General features: G+C 43.3%; 1 protein-coding gene across 1 annotated transcript in view; it reads left to right on the top strand.

The window, feature by feature from the left end:
- Positions 1-2,330: 2,330 nt before the first annotated feature.
- Positions 2,331-12,806, top strand: part of LDLRAD4 (low density lipoprotein receptor class A domain containing 4) — a 262,875-nt gene continuing 252,399 nt past the window's right edge. The window contains exon 1 of the mRNA XM_031589000.2: positions 2,331-2,563. The gene's annotated coding sequence lies outside the window, so the exon portion shown is untranslated. The remainder of the gene's footprint in view (positions 2,564-12,806) is intronic.

Raw genomic sequence — 12,806 nt, 5'->3', positions numbered from 1 at the left:
AATTGAGAAACCTGAGGCATTGTTGTCCTTTGGCAGATGCCAATATGTTCAGCGTCAGCTTGTCCCTTCCAGGGATGTCTCAGATGGGAAAAAGTGTACCAGCAGTACTGAGTGATAACTTTGGTTCAATTTCCTGGTATAGATCAATATAAGCATAGCACTTTATGTGCATTTTTGCTGTTTGTTTTTGCTATCCTCTTTCTACATACCCCAAATATTCCAATTTCTGCCATTACAGTTTTCTATAAACATGCAAATTAGTGAACCTTTAAGTAAAAATTTGTTTGCTTCATCTCAGAAGATGACACGTATGTCCTGCAATTTTGCATTTTAGAACAAAATTTCAAACTTAAATTTAAAAACTTTGGGAAGATATATGGACCTGTCAGGAATTAGAAAAAGAAAACTTGAAAATAGGAGAAGAGACAACAACAGTGTGCATATTTGTTAGCTGACGAGAATTATACTCATAAAAGACAATTCTTTTTTTTGGCAGCAGCTAAACTAGTCATTTTTAATCTGTTTAAGTAACTTTGGGGCATTATGAAGAAATGGCATAAATCCCTTCAAACCAGGACTGGAAAAAATAAAGCACCTCCAGTCTCCAGTTCACGGGAATTGATAACTACAAGTATAATCGTGTCCACTACAGAACTTCTAATAGATTACACCAGTTCATGTGGGACCATATGTGCCAGAGGCACACTCAAGGAAAAGTAGATACTCACTGTTATCACGATAACAGATGAGTTTTCTGTGTGAGAGTAAAGAAAAACAGTCCTCTTAATCTACTCTCCCATATCTTTCCTTTCTAGAGGCATTTTTTTCCACTCTTGAGGTTTTGTATAGGGGTGGTTTGGTACTTGATGGTAATTTTGTTGTGCTCTGCAAACTTTTCTGTGGGCTGGGGGTGTGACTTTGCACATGGCAAGAATCTCTGCCTGAAGTGAGTGTCTTCTTGTTTTCCATGCTGAGGAAGCACAACCACAGTGTGTCAAACCCAGGTGTGGTGGACCGCATACGTACAGGTTGCTGGGACACCTAGAAATTGAGCACTTGATTCCTGGTTGCAAACTACAAAGCAAACTTGAAATCAAGCTTCTCTCAATTTGTCAGTAAAATGCAGACTGTAGTTCAGTGTAGTGAATGTTAACCCTGTGAACTTTGGATGATTTTTGCAACTTTCAGGGCATGTAGCCCTGATGTATCCCTCAGATTACTGGAAGCTTTTTTTTCCTGTGCCAGCTAGTACTCCTTTGGCTCCTTGCTGATTAATCCAAAATATGTCTGCTAAAATTGTCCTTCACTGCTGTTTCTCTGCTCTGGAATGAATCCAGTGGTCCCCCATTTCCTGTCACACCTGACAGCCTGCAGCGTGGCCTTCACTATTTGTGGGGCCTGGGTGCCCATCCTCTTCTCCAGGAGCAAGGTAAGGCAATAAGGGAATGAACTGAAACTTCAGGAGTGTGTTTGTGTTAAGAATGTACACTTAAAACTGGAAACAGAGCTAATCGGGTTCCCCACTCTGAGCTGCTATTCATTCGATTCAGCTATGAAGTGGAAAGTCTTCTCAATGTGCATCATGGGTGGGAACGGGAATAGAGGTTGGACATAAGAATTGGTAGAAATAGAGATTTATTTTTTTCAAATATATTTTTCCTGTGGGGATGGTGTGTAGATGTCTTTGGACATCTACACGTATTCCCAACATGTGGCTGTTAGGTGTGCTGCCATCAGGCTTGGCCTAGCTGAGGCTGAGTTGGCCAAGCCCAATGGCAGCCCTAAGCCTCGAGGGCTGTCTGCTGAGACAGGGAAGGTGAATGGGGGCAGAGAGCAAGACTGCTGGGCACAGGAACATTCGGCCAGGTGTAGCCGGATGGTGCCTGCAGTGCGTGCAGCCTCAGCTCTCCCGGGCAGGGCGCGCTCCTGCCTTGGGTTCAGCCTGTCAGGCTGCGCCTCGAACTGGGTTTTCCTGTCCTGCAACATTTTTTTTAAATGTCAGAAAAATTTCATTCTGCATGGGACAAAACTGAGCCCTGGCCTCCCCCAGCTCTTCAGTTTCCTTGTTTCCCACAGGCGCGGAGGAAGCAGGACTCGGGGGCCGCTCCCAGCATCTCAGCCCCAGACGGGCGGAGGCAGAAGGGGCGCCGACGGCGGGGAGGGCCGCGGGGGGAAGGCCGGCGCCGCGTACATCCGCCCGGCAGGGGGCGCTGTGAGCTGCCAGCCGCGCCGCGGGGAGGGGACGGCGGGGAGGGAGGGAGAGAAGGAGGGAGCGCGGCCGCCCCTCCCCCGCTTCCTCCTCCTCCCCGCCCGCCTCCCTCCCTTCTCCCTCCTCCTCCGCGCCGGCGGCCCCGCGCCCGGCCGCCAGAGCCAGACTCGCCGCAGACAGGCGGCAGCCAGCGGAGCGGGCAGGGCGGGGGGAGGAGAAGGAGGAGGAGGCGGCGGCGGCGGCGGCGGCGGGGCTGGGATGAGTTGGAGGCAGCCGCGGCCGCAGCCTGCGCGCAGGGAGGGAGGCGGCGCGGCGCCCCGCGGGAGGCCAGCCCCGAGCGGGGGCCGGGGGGAGGTGAGTGCGGGCGGAAAGTGCCGGGAGGCCCCGGGGTCGGGAGCGGGGAGGCGGCGAGCGGCTCCGGCGGCCCCGTCGCCGCCCGCCGCCCGCCTCTGGGGGCGGCCCCCCAGGTGTTCGGTGCCGCTGACAGGTAGCGGGGGGACGCGGGGCTCGGCCGGCGGCGGCGCGGCTGGGGGCGGGCGGGGAGCGGCCGGGTGCCGGCGGACAACTTTTACGGGAAGGGAACGGGGCGGGCGGCGGCCGGGCGCTCTCCGGTGACCCGCGTGTCATCGTACCGCTTTTCTTTTCGGCTTCGGTTAAAGTTTATCCGCAGAAACGTAGTTCTGAAATCCGTCGCGTCCGCCTCCATCCTTGGCGTGCGGTGCGCGCAGCCCGGAGGTGTGCGTGCCGCTGGGAGCGGGCTGTGCCGCTGTGCGGGGCTCCGGGCTTCGGGAGAAAGGGTAGGAAACGGGCAACGTGCAAAAATAACTTTTTTATTTTTATTTTTTATTTTTTTTTGCCTTTTGTTTATACTTGCGTGGAGGCGTATGATTTTGATGCATAGAGGCTCTGTTGGGATTTGGCTCTTGGGGAGGCTGTGAGCCCGGTGCGGTTATTTGGTGGCTGTGCAGGAGGACAGCGGTCTGGTGAGCGGTTTCGTGTGCTGCTGGAAATAGCGCTCGGTGCTGTAGGAGCCTGCGGGTTTGAAAGCAGGTACCTTCCTGTCAGGAAGGAAATCTCAGAGCTCGTCGGTTCTGGCACACAAAAACTTTTGCGTCAAATGCGCGGGAACGGGAAGGTGCAGCGCATGGTGTGAAGAGCGAAGCACGTGCGGCACCTCGCCCCTGAGGGCCCCAGAAAGGAGAGGTTCCACGGCGAGGAGGGCGTGGATGAGGTAAGGACGTGGACACTGCGTGAGAACAGCGGTGAGCCCTTCTGCAAAGCGCCTTTGGCTTTCCAGGCTTCAGCCCTGGGTGCTGCTGGAGCACGAAGCTGCTGCCCTGCCCTGCGGCTTCACTGCTGGGGTGAGGGCTCAGAGAATTGCACTCCTTGCAACAGTCCAAAAGTGTTTAAGTAACGTCTGCGCGCTTTGAGTGGAGATGAATAACTGTGTGTGGTGCACACGTGTCTGCTTCAGCTAATGAGAATATAATAATATTGCGGCTTTGTGGCTGTAGAGCAAAGGGGAAGGCCTGCTGGAAGAGCAGCGTGCTGGTGGTAAGTCCTCTAGCATCTATGTTCACAGCCTTTTGTCTACGTTCACTGAGATAGTAATGGTGCTCTGAGCGTGTGTGCTGGTGTTCTGGCAACAGGCATTTGGTTGGCGTGATCTGTGGGGCGAGCAGAGCCAGGAGAGTTTGGGTTGGAATGCATCAAATGCACGTCGTTACGTACAGAAGGGAAAACACATCTTTTCAAATATCCTGTGTTTTATATCAGCGTATTTAATTCTGATTCTTTGATATCTGGAGACCATTGCAGCGCTCGCATAAAGACGTATTGGTATTCACCAGCAAGTTAAGATATCTGGGCAGGCCGAAATGATGATAAATGTGTAACATAGGATGGGTTAACAATGTGAGACCAGATATTTCAAAGCAGTAGTTTGTGTTAATTGAAACATTATGGGCACTGGGCAGCTCTGGCTGGTAGAGCTGGAGCTCAGCCCTCAATGCATGTTGCAGAAATAGGAAGAAATGGGAATTCAAGACTGAGGCACATGAGGACTGAGTTTAGTAAGATGCAGACTGCCAACCAGTAGCCAAACCGAACAGTTCAGAGTTAACCTGCCCCATGATGGGCTTTAAATAGATAAAATTATGTTTTCTCTGCATAGAACCCTCAAGTTGAGACCTGTGAAGATAAGATGCTTTTAGTTCTCTGTTCACTGGAGGTAGCAGGCCTTGTTTCTTGTTTCTTTTTTTGGAGGAAGAGAGTTTTCCATTTCATTTTCTTGTCCAAAATTTAGTTTTCTTTTTCCCAGCTGCCCTCCAGCACCTTCTGTACTGGCTGCTGCCCTGCCAACAGGAGCTGCTTGCACTTAAGTGATGCTGTCTGAAATCATTGAAAGTCCTTTCAGAATATGATGTGCCAGAAAAAAAAGTACATTTTTATTTAAAAAAAAAAAAGGCATCCTAGAGGTTATATTGAATTAAATTAATGTTGAGAGAAATGAAGCATTAAAAAGCACATGCTTACCCACCAGGTCTCACGTTGGCAGGAATGGATCTTGCATTGAACTTCTGAGCAGCCTCGGAAAGGTTTTCTTTCTGCCGGTAGTTCCCAATAGTTTAAAGTAGTTCCTTGCAAATGAATTGCCGGAGAGGGAATACAGATACTTCTAGGAGTTTGGAGATGAATTTCTTTGCAGATTGGTTCTGTGGTAACCGTGAAATTCTTCAATGGCACCAAGCTAGTATCAGCTGCTCGGCACAGGCACTGATGCCAGAACAGTGGTGCATCGGTTGCTGGGAATCCAACCCTGTAGTGAAATGATTCATACGTGCACATTTTCTTCTCTCAGTTGACAGCTATTTTTAAGGATAGCCGTGTTGCCTAGAAGGTTGATGTCTAAGCAAATGCAGCCCAGAGAGCTAAAAATTTCTTTCCCACCAAACATCATCTTATTTTTGCCAGACTTCTAATATGTACACTAAAACATTTAAACTGAACTGATTTTAATTGATTTCTTGTTAACTCTCTGGTGCTAATTAGTCATTATAAAGGGATCGTGATATTTTGAAGCTGCTGTCAGGAAACCAGCAAATTTCTGCACAAATCAAAATGATGGGTTTGAAGTAAATGTCAGTTTAAAATAATTTCTTTGTAAAAGTGGGTAGCAGTGTCTAAATGATAGCAGAGTACTCGATTAGCTGAATAACTTCTTGAAATTAATGGGATTCTCTAGGCTTATAAGGCTGCAGAAACAATCTTGGAACAAAGTAATGACACATTTGTTGGTGTCCTTCAACTTTTCCTATGTGCTGCACAAGAGAATATTCCGGTGAAGGAAAGCTGTTGACCTTTTTTTCTTCGCATTCTTCTGAACCTTCTATTTGAAAGAAAAATATGTTATTTATTTTAGAGAGGAGCTTTATGTGCTTACTTCTGAGACTGTCAGTTGAGTGATAGCAACTGTGAGGAGACTGCAGTGGGAAGGAAGCCTGCAGGTTGGTAAGAACGATGGCTGGATCACGGTGTTTTCTGTTCTCCATGCTGACAAAACGCCTCTGTATTCATCATCTATATTTATTTAATGTATGCATTTCAGTAGCATGTGCCTAGATTTAGTATATTTGGAAGATGCTAAGTGTAGGTGCATTTTGCTAAATGCTTGTTCTCGCTGAAAGCAATGGAGATTTGCAAGTACCTGTATTGCCATTCATTATTGCTCAGCATAATAGTAGCTAAATTCAGTCTTCCTGATTAAGATTATTTTGGTCATAAGAGACAATAGAATGAAAATGAATCATTTTCTTGATGTGATGCTGAGTCTGTGCTGCTCATATCTGCCTTCTTTTTCCCTAAAATCCTATTACAGACAGCACTCTGACCTTTTAAACGATCTTGCTCTCCTTCAAACTCTTCTTTTAGATAGGAGACAGAAATTAGGAAGAACGTAAATGCAATTTCTCTTCTTCTTGCCAGTGGAGAGCTTTCCTAGATTTGAATGAAGCATTCTTTGTGCCAAATGGTTGACTTTTCCTGAATAAAATCTCTTTAGGGCATGCAGACAGTCCTCTGGTTAATATATTGGCATTCCCAGAACCCACTAAAACTTAGGCAGCTTGCCAGACACCACTTAATGAGGATGCCAAGTGTCTGGCACAAATCTGCATGAAAACCAGCAAAGAAGTTGGGGGTGGAAGTGCATGCAGTTGGGAGAGGGCTGGGAAAGCAGCACATCCACACCCACTGTTATTTTTAATGTCTGCCTATGACAGATAAACTGTTTGGGAATCTTTTCTGCTGGATTTTGGAAACTTGCTGCACCTAAGAGTTTGGATGTAACACCTTTGAGGCAGCTGTGCAGTCTTGGGAAATTGCTTCATTGTGGAAGTGGTTTATGGGCGAGGGATTTAGTTTTCAAGGAGAGGACTGAAAGAAGATGGGATTTGCAATTTATTATCTTCTAAAACTGAAAAGCATATTAGCTTGGGGAGCAGTGCAGTGCAAGTGATGGCCAGCATCCCTGCAGAAAGACTGATCAGGGTGTGTGACAAGGGATGGTGCTGCAGGAGCAGTGCTGCACGATATAAACTGGTGCTGGGCTTCTGCCCCATGCGACTGCTGAGTTCTTACTGCATGTTAAGCAGAGATGAATGGACTTTCTGGTATGATGGCTGGAAAACTCTTAAAAGAAAGGGAAAAAATGTTCATGCTGAGGCATTTTTCCATATATTATTTTGAAATATATTGTTTTGCATTGAGTCCTGTGCTTAGTCCTGAAGGTTGAAACTGATTAAGCAAAGTTGTTATATTCCAAGCTGAATGTTATATGAGACATTTAAAACATTAACATTTTCAGCATTTTTCCAAGGCTTTAGTCTTTCTCTTGCTCAGCAAAAAAGCAGCAGCACAGTATAGTCATTTTTTTAAAATAGATAGGTGTCTGTATTGGTAATTTTGAAGTAGATAGGTTAATAGGCCTTAATTGAAAATTTATATCTAAAATCATTATTTTAACTCTAATAAAAGGGTTTTTGTTTGTTTTTGCTTGTAATTGAATTCAGAAATGTGTGTGCTTGTTACTTGCTTTTCAGTAAATTTTCAGTTGTGCAATTTTGGAGACCTATTCATCTTATGAGAAATTTTGTGTGCTGGAGTAAGAACGTGTAGCAGAGTTTGCTTTTGGGTAGGACTAAATTATAATTTACTGTTTGGTTTCGTTTGGTTTTGCTAAGATGAGGTGATAAATCAGAGTGGACTTCAGTGCCAGCACCAGTGAAAAAGGGACAATTGTACGGTGTATTTTGGGAGTTATGTGGAAATATTTGAGTAAACTGTTAAAAAGTTTTATCTGTGTTGGTGTTGACTGCTAGCTGTCTATAAGACAGGAGAAACAAGTGGTGAGTGGGGTGGGCATTGTTCCTCTGCTTTTCAGCTAACATGTTTAGGATTAGTGTGAAAAGGCAGAATGGTATCTCTTGGAAAAGCCCCCAGTGCTCAAATGCTGCATGCAAGAATAAGATGTGTTGGGGAAATGTCTTCATTGTTTGCATCTCTAAGTGCTCTTGATTTTTTTTTTTTTTCCATGCTAAGCATCTTGCTACCCTTTTTGTTAGAAAAGGAAACTGGCAATGAGTCTGCTTCTCAAAACTTATTCACCATATTGAACTTGCTGTTGCCTGTAAAAGACAAGTTTGGAGATTTCCATTCTTGTATGCAGCATATCGTTCTGTTCATGTATTCTGAAGTTGTCTGTAAAAGATGTAATGAGTTGGAGGAGAGAAGTGCTCTTATGAATAATTGTCTGATAAACATCTTGAGGTTTGAATGATTCTGCCATGATCTTTGACCACTGAATATATTTTAGTAATGATTTTAGACAGTAGGATAAAATTCTATTAGAATGCATGTTAGCGCTTAATAGAGTCACGTCTGAACTCTCTTCAGCATGAGAGAAGGCTGGAAAAGTGTTTTCTGCCTAAATCCTCCTTTTACTCAGAATTTAACAGTTGACTCACCTGCTTGTTAACACCCAGCACGTGCCAGTATAAGGCTGCTGCACTTCGTTTTTTGTTTGCTGTGTCCAGTACTCGCAGGCATCTTCAGAAGGTCCAGTCTGTTAATTACAGCTTCATCTCATCTTGATTCCAGGGATTATGAGAAGGAGAAATGTGTGATTCTTTCTTAGTTATCTTTTAATGTGGTGTACCTGTAGCCTATTCCCCATTGCATAGAGGGAAAGGAGGGGGCATTTTGTGACTGAGATATAAAGCCATTTCTTTAATGAACCTCTTTTTCCATTTTTGTGAAATTTTTACTGTGTGTTAATTAGGAATGATCCATTATTACTTTGGACTTGTAAACAGCTTTAAACATTCCATTAGGTATTAATGACTCCTGAAGCAATAATTAATATAGTTTTTTTAGTCCTCTATCTAGTAGGAGTGTACCTGTGTTTAGTTTTGGGCCACTCTCTACAAGAAAGACATTGAGGCCCTGCAGCGTGTCCTTAGGACAGCTGAGCTCTTGAAGGGTCTGCAGCACAAATCTTGTCGGGAGCAGCTGATGGAACTGGAGTGTTCAGTCTGCAGGAGAGGAGGTTCAGGGGAGACCTTATTGCTCTCTACAACACCCTGGAAGGAGATCTTAGTGAGGTGGGGGTAAGCCTCTTCTCCCATGTAACTAGCAACTTGTTGTGCCAGGGAAGGTTCAGGTTGGATGTCAGTTTCTTCTCTGGGAGTGTTCAAGAAACGTGTGGATGTGGTACTGAGGGACATGAGTTAGTGGGCATGGTGGTCACGGGCTCATGGTTGGACTACATGATCTTAGTGGTCTCTTCCAACCATAATGATTCTACTATATGTAATTGCCTACATGTAGAATTGTTACATCGAACTATTTAGTGTTGCTTTGCTTTCTGCTTTTTTAACCAGTAGTTATTGTGTCAAGTGACACTAAAGGTATTTTGACCTGGATTATACAGAATTTCAACTGGATGTCTGCTGTGGTTTACTTGGGATTTTTCAAAGACAGAAGTGAGTTGCCTGGCTTCTGTCCTATGGGTCAGAGCTAGGAACACAGCAGGAGGTGTGGGAGAGAAGATGAAGTGATGAACACTTAAAAATAACCTAATTTAATCTCCATAGGTGTTGAACGGGCACCTTCTGTGAATTACCTAATGGGCTTATGTTCTTCTTTTGTAATTTCACCTTAATGGATGACCGTGGTTTTTTTTTTAGATTTTGCCTAACGAGCGTTCTGCAAAACGAAACAGAACATTTGTAAAGAAAGTATGTGCAGATAAGATACAGCGCTCTGAATTAAAGATAATGGTTATATAAAAGCTATTGTTGAGCTGACTAGTAGCCTTTGTCGGCCACTGCAGTTGATGTATAGATATTTTGTTTTACAAAAGGTTTGCATTAATTGTAACTCCTCACCAACCTTGTATGGGTAGTGGAAAAGGAGAGAGTTCTATAAATATTTCCAGAAGTGTTGTTTTCTTTATATGTGACTCTTTCACGTTCTTCTTATTGTTTTAATAACCTTCCTAGCAAGTTTTTAGAAAGCACATTTTAGATTAACTTTTTGAAAATGCTCAATTCTCGCTTTAAATGTCTTAAATTGTGAGTTGTGTTTATTTAGTCAGGAAGCTTAAAGTGATCCATCTCTCCAGTCAAAACAGCTTGCAGTATGTTGAATGCAGGTATGATTTGGTACTTACTTTCATGTAGATTATAATAATAATAATAATATTTTTTTCAAAAAGCTACCATCTGTTGATGAACAGAAATACTGCCAGTGTTTGTCAAATGTGTGCTTTATCTGACCTGTTCTACTTAGCACCTTATGGCAAAGCTTTCTCATCAAAGTGATTTACAGATATCTTTATTCTTATAATGCCTTATTAGATTGATAACAGTGATGCTATCGCTTTTTAATGTAGGCATTAATGCACTGAGGATTAGGGAGATAAAAATCTCTTTAGCTGCAAGACGAAGTTACCTGCAATGGGTATAGAGATTAGCTTTCTAACTCACAGCTGTAGGTAAAAATCACTTTTGTTCTAGTGATCTTCACAGCCTTTTGACGAAAACAACTGGTATTAGGCAGTGTTTCTACAGCGGAAAGCTTCAAATCTTTTTTCAGGGAGGTGGCTTGGCAAGTAGGTAAATTTCAAGAAAGAGATGCAGCACTGATAATGCATAGTAATGAAGTAAGAAGCATTTTGTTGATTTTTTTTTTTTAATTACCTAAAACTCTCAGAAACCAGGAGGAATGAGAAGAAATAGAAAAAGATGGCTTCTTTGGGCTGCAGAGGAGGAGTTAGATACACATGATATCCTGAAAGTGTCATTTACGATGATGAGTTCTCTCTTAAGTTGAATATGCAACCAGGAGCTGACTTTGACTTTTCCCATTCCCTGTTTTCCTCTGGGTATTGTTACTGGTTGGAGATAAAAGCCTTTAATCATATCTACATGGAGACACCAAAGGAAATGACGAAGTGTCAAGTCAAGATGTATGTGTTAAAGTATGTTAAACTTGTGTGTGAATGCTGTGTTGAATATAGAACAGTCCCTTATATCTCTAGCTCGAATCAATCAAAGGTCATTTTACATCTGAATGAGAACATCATTCAGAATGTAATTTGAATTACAGTGATCTGAAACCACCTATGTATGAACGAGAGCCTCTTGACTTAGGTGTTTACTTTACCTTAACTTCAACATTTTATCATGTACTTGATTTATCTTGACTTTTGTCAGTGTTGCTTATTATTGATCAGTTTTCATGATGCCACTATGAAGTGGCATCTTAGCTGCAGCTAATTGCAGACTGCTAAGTGATCGTAATTTAGTCAGAAATGGCAGTTCACTGAGCTCGAGAATGATTCATTGCAAATATATTAGATTTGACAGACTTTCACTCAAACCAAAATAAGATATGACCTCTCTTTGATTCCCAGTGACCTCTGGTTTGGATGAAGGCCTGGTGTTTTCAGGGTCCGTGGCATGGAGCAGAACTGCTAAGGATCCTACTTCGTGACCAGGGTTTCCAGAAACGGGATTTACTTGCATAGTCTGTGTGAGAAGTCTATTGCAGAGACTTCTATCTGCAATAAACCTTGTGGGACCACCTCAGATTTGGGCCCTGCAGTGATCCTTTGTATTTGCATATTGAAACTGGCAGCCCTCCAAGCAGTAAAACTAAGAAAAAAATAAATTCTTACTCAGCAGCTGGTAGGAAATGCAGAGAGATTGAGTTCCTTTTGCTTTGAAACAAATTAATAACATTGAAAAATGTCTCGCAGCCCAGAAACTGGCTGATTCTGGCTGAGCTGTGTTTCACTGTGCCTTTGGGGATGTCGATTAATATCTGTCTTGCCACTTCTTTTTAATCTGCGGCTCACCTGAGGAAGTTCCTCAGGAGTACCAAATCCTTTGTTGTCTTAAGGCTTTCATTTGCTTTCTGTCATATTAGCCCTGACTACAGAGGGTTGGAAGTTGCACTTTGCTGTGCCTTATATTGGAAGATGTGCATAAAGCAAAGAATGTCTTGAAGCTGGAATACTCTAAAAGGTTAAAAGGAACTACGAATCATTCTGAGAAAAAGGTAGTTCTATTCTTTACTCTGTTTCTGTCCAGCTGAGCTTGTCTCCCAGAGGGACCGTAGTATTGCAGAAGAGAAACTGCTCATCTGAAGTAGATTCAGATGCACTGTATGTAGCTGAAAATTCTTTTTTGCTTGCTTCCTATTTATTGTTAGCTACCATTACAAAATTAAGACTCCCTGACATTCGTGTTGAAGTCTGTGATGTGATGGTAGTAGAAATTGTTCTTTCTCTTTGCTTATAAACATTCTATTTGATAAGTTGATTCAAGGGTTGTTACGTTTTTCTTACAAAAAGCAAACAGAACTCTCTGAACTTACTGTCCAACTTGATGCTAAAATGCTCGCTGAAAGTTGTTTCTTACATGAATGGTAACTTGAGAGCAGCTCTTTATTTCAGTACAATGAAATGATCATGGAATGGCTTGGGTTAGCTGGGATCCCAAGGATCATCAAGCTCCAACCCCCCTGCCACAGGCAGGGCTGCCAACCTTCGTATTTAATACTAGACCAGGCTGCCCAGGGCCCCATTCAACTTGGCCTTGAACAACCTCCACCATGATGGTGCAGTTGAAGATACTGAAAACACAAGAGTCTCTTCAATAAATGCGGAAACAAATGAGTTGTGTTATCTTATTTGGTGCATATTTAATTGACACATCTAAGTTGTTTGCAACTTGAGTTTAAGGCCTCTGTAACAGAGGTAGATAGAAGTTTACAGAATAAGTTTCTCACAGGCTTACGAAAGTACAGAATTCCAAACATATTCCCTGTCTCAGCGAGAGTTGATTTGATTTTAAAAATTTAAGTTATTTGTTTTTGAATTTTTGTCACAAAGTTGTAACAGTCTCAACAATCTATCTTTCCTGGGTTAGATGCTATAGCAGGTTCTGGAGGCAAGAGAAAATACCTAAGATATCTGAATGACAAATTCTTATTTTTGGGTGAATGATAAGAGTGAACTTACTGGATGCAAAGG

This window comes from Phasianus colchicus, chromosome 3 (genome assembly GCF_987193195.1).
Source record: "Phasianus colchicus chromosome 3, bPhaCol1.hap1.1, whole genome shotgun sequence".
Classification (NCBI taxonomy): Eukaryota; Metazoa; Chordata; class Aves; order Galliformes; family Phasianidae; genus Phasianus; species Phasianus colchicus.
Note: the sequence above shows the minus strand (reverse complement) of the source record. Positions and strands in the feature narration are given on the sequence as shown.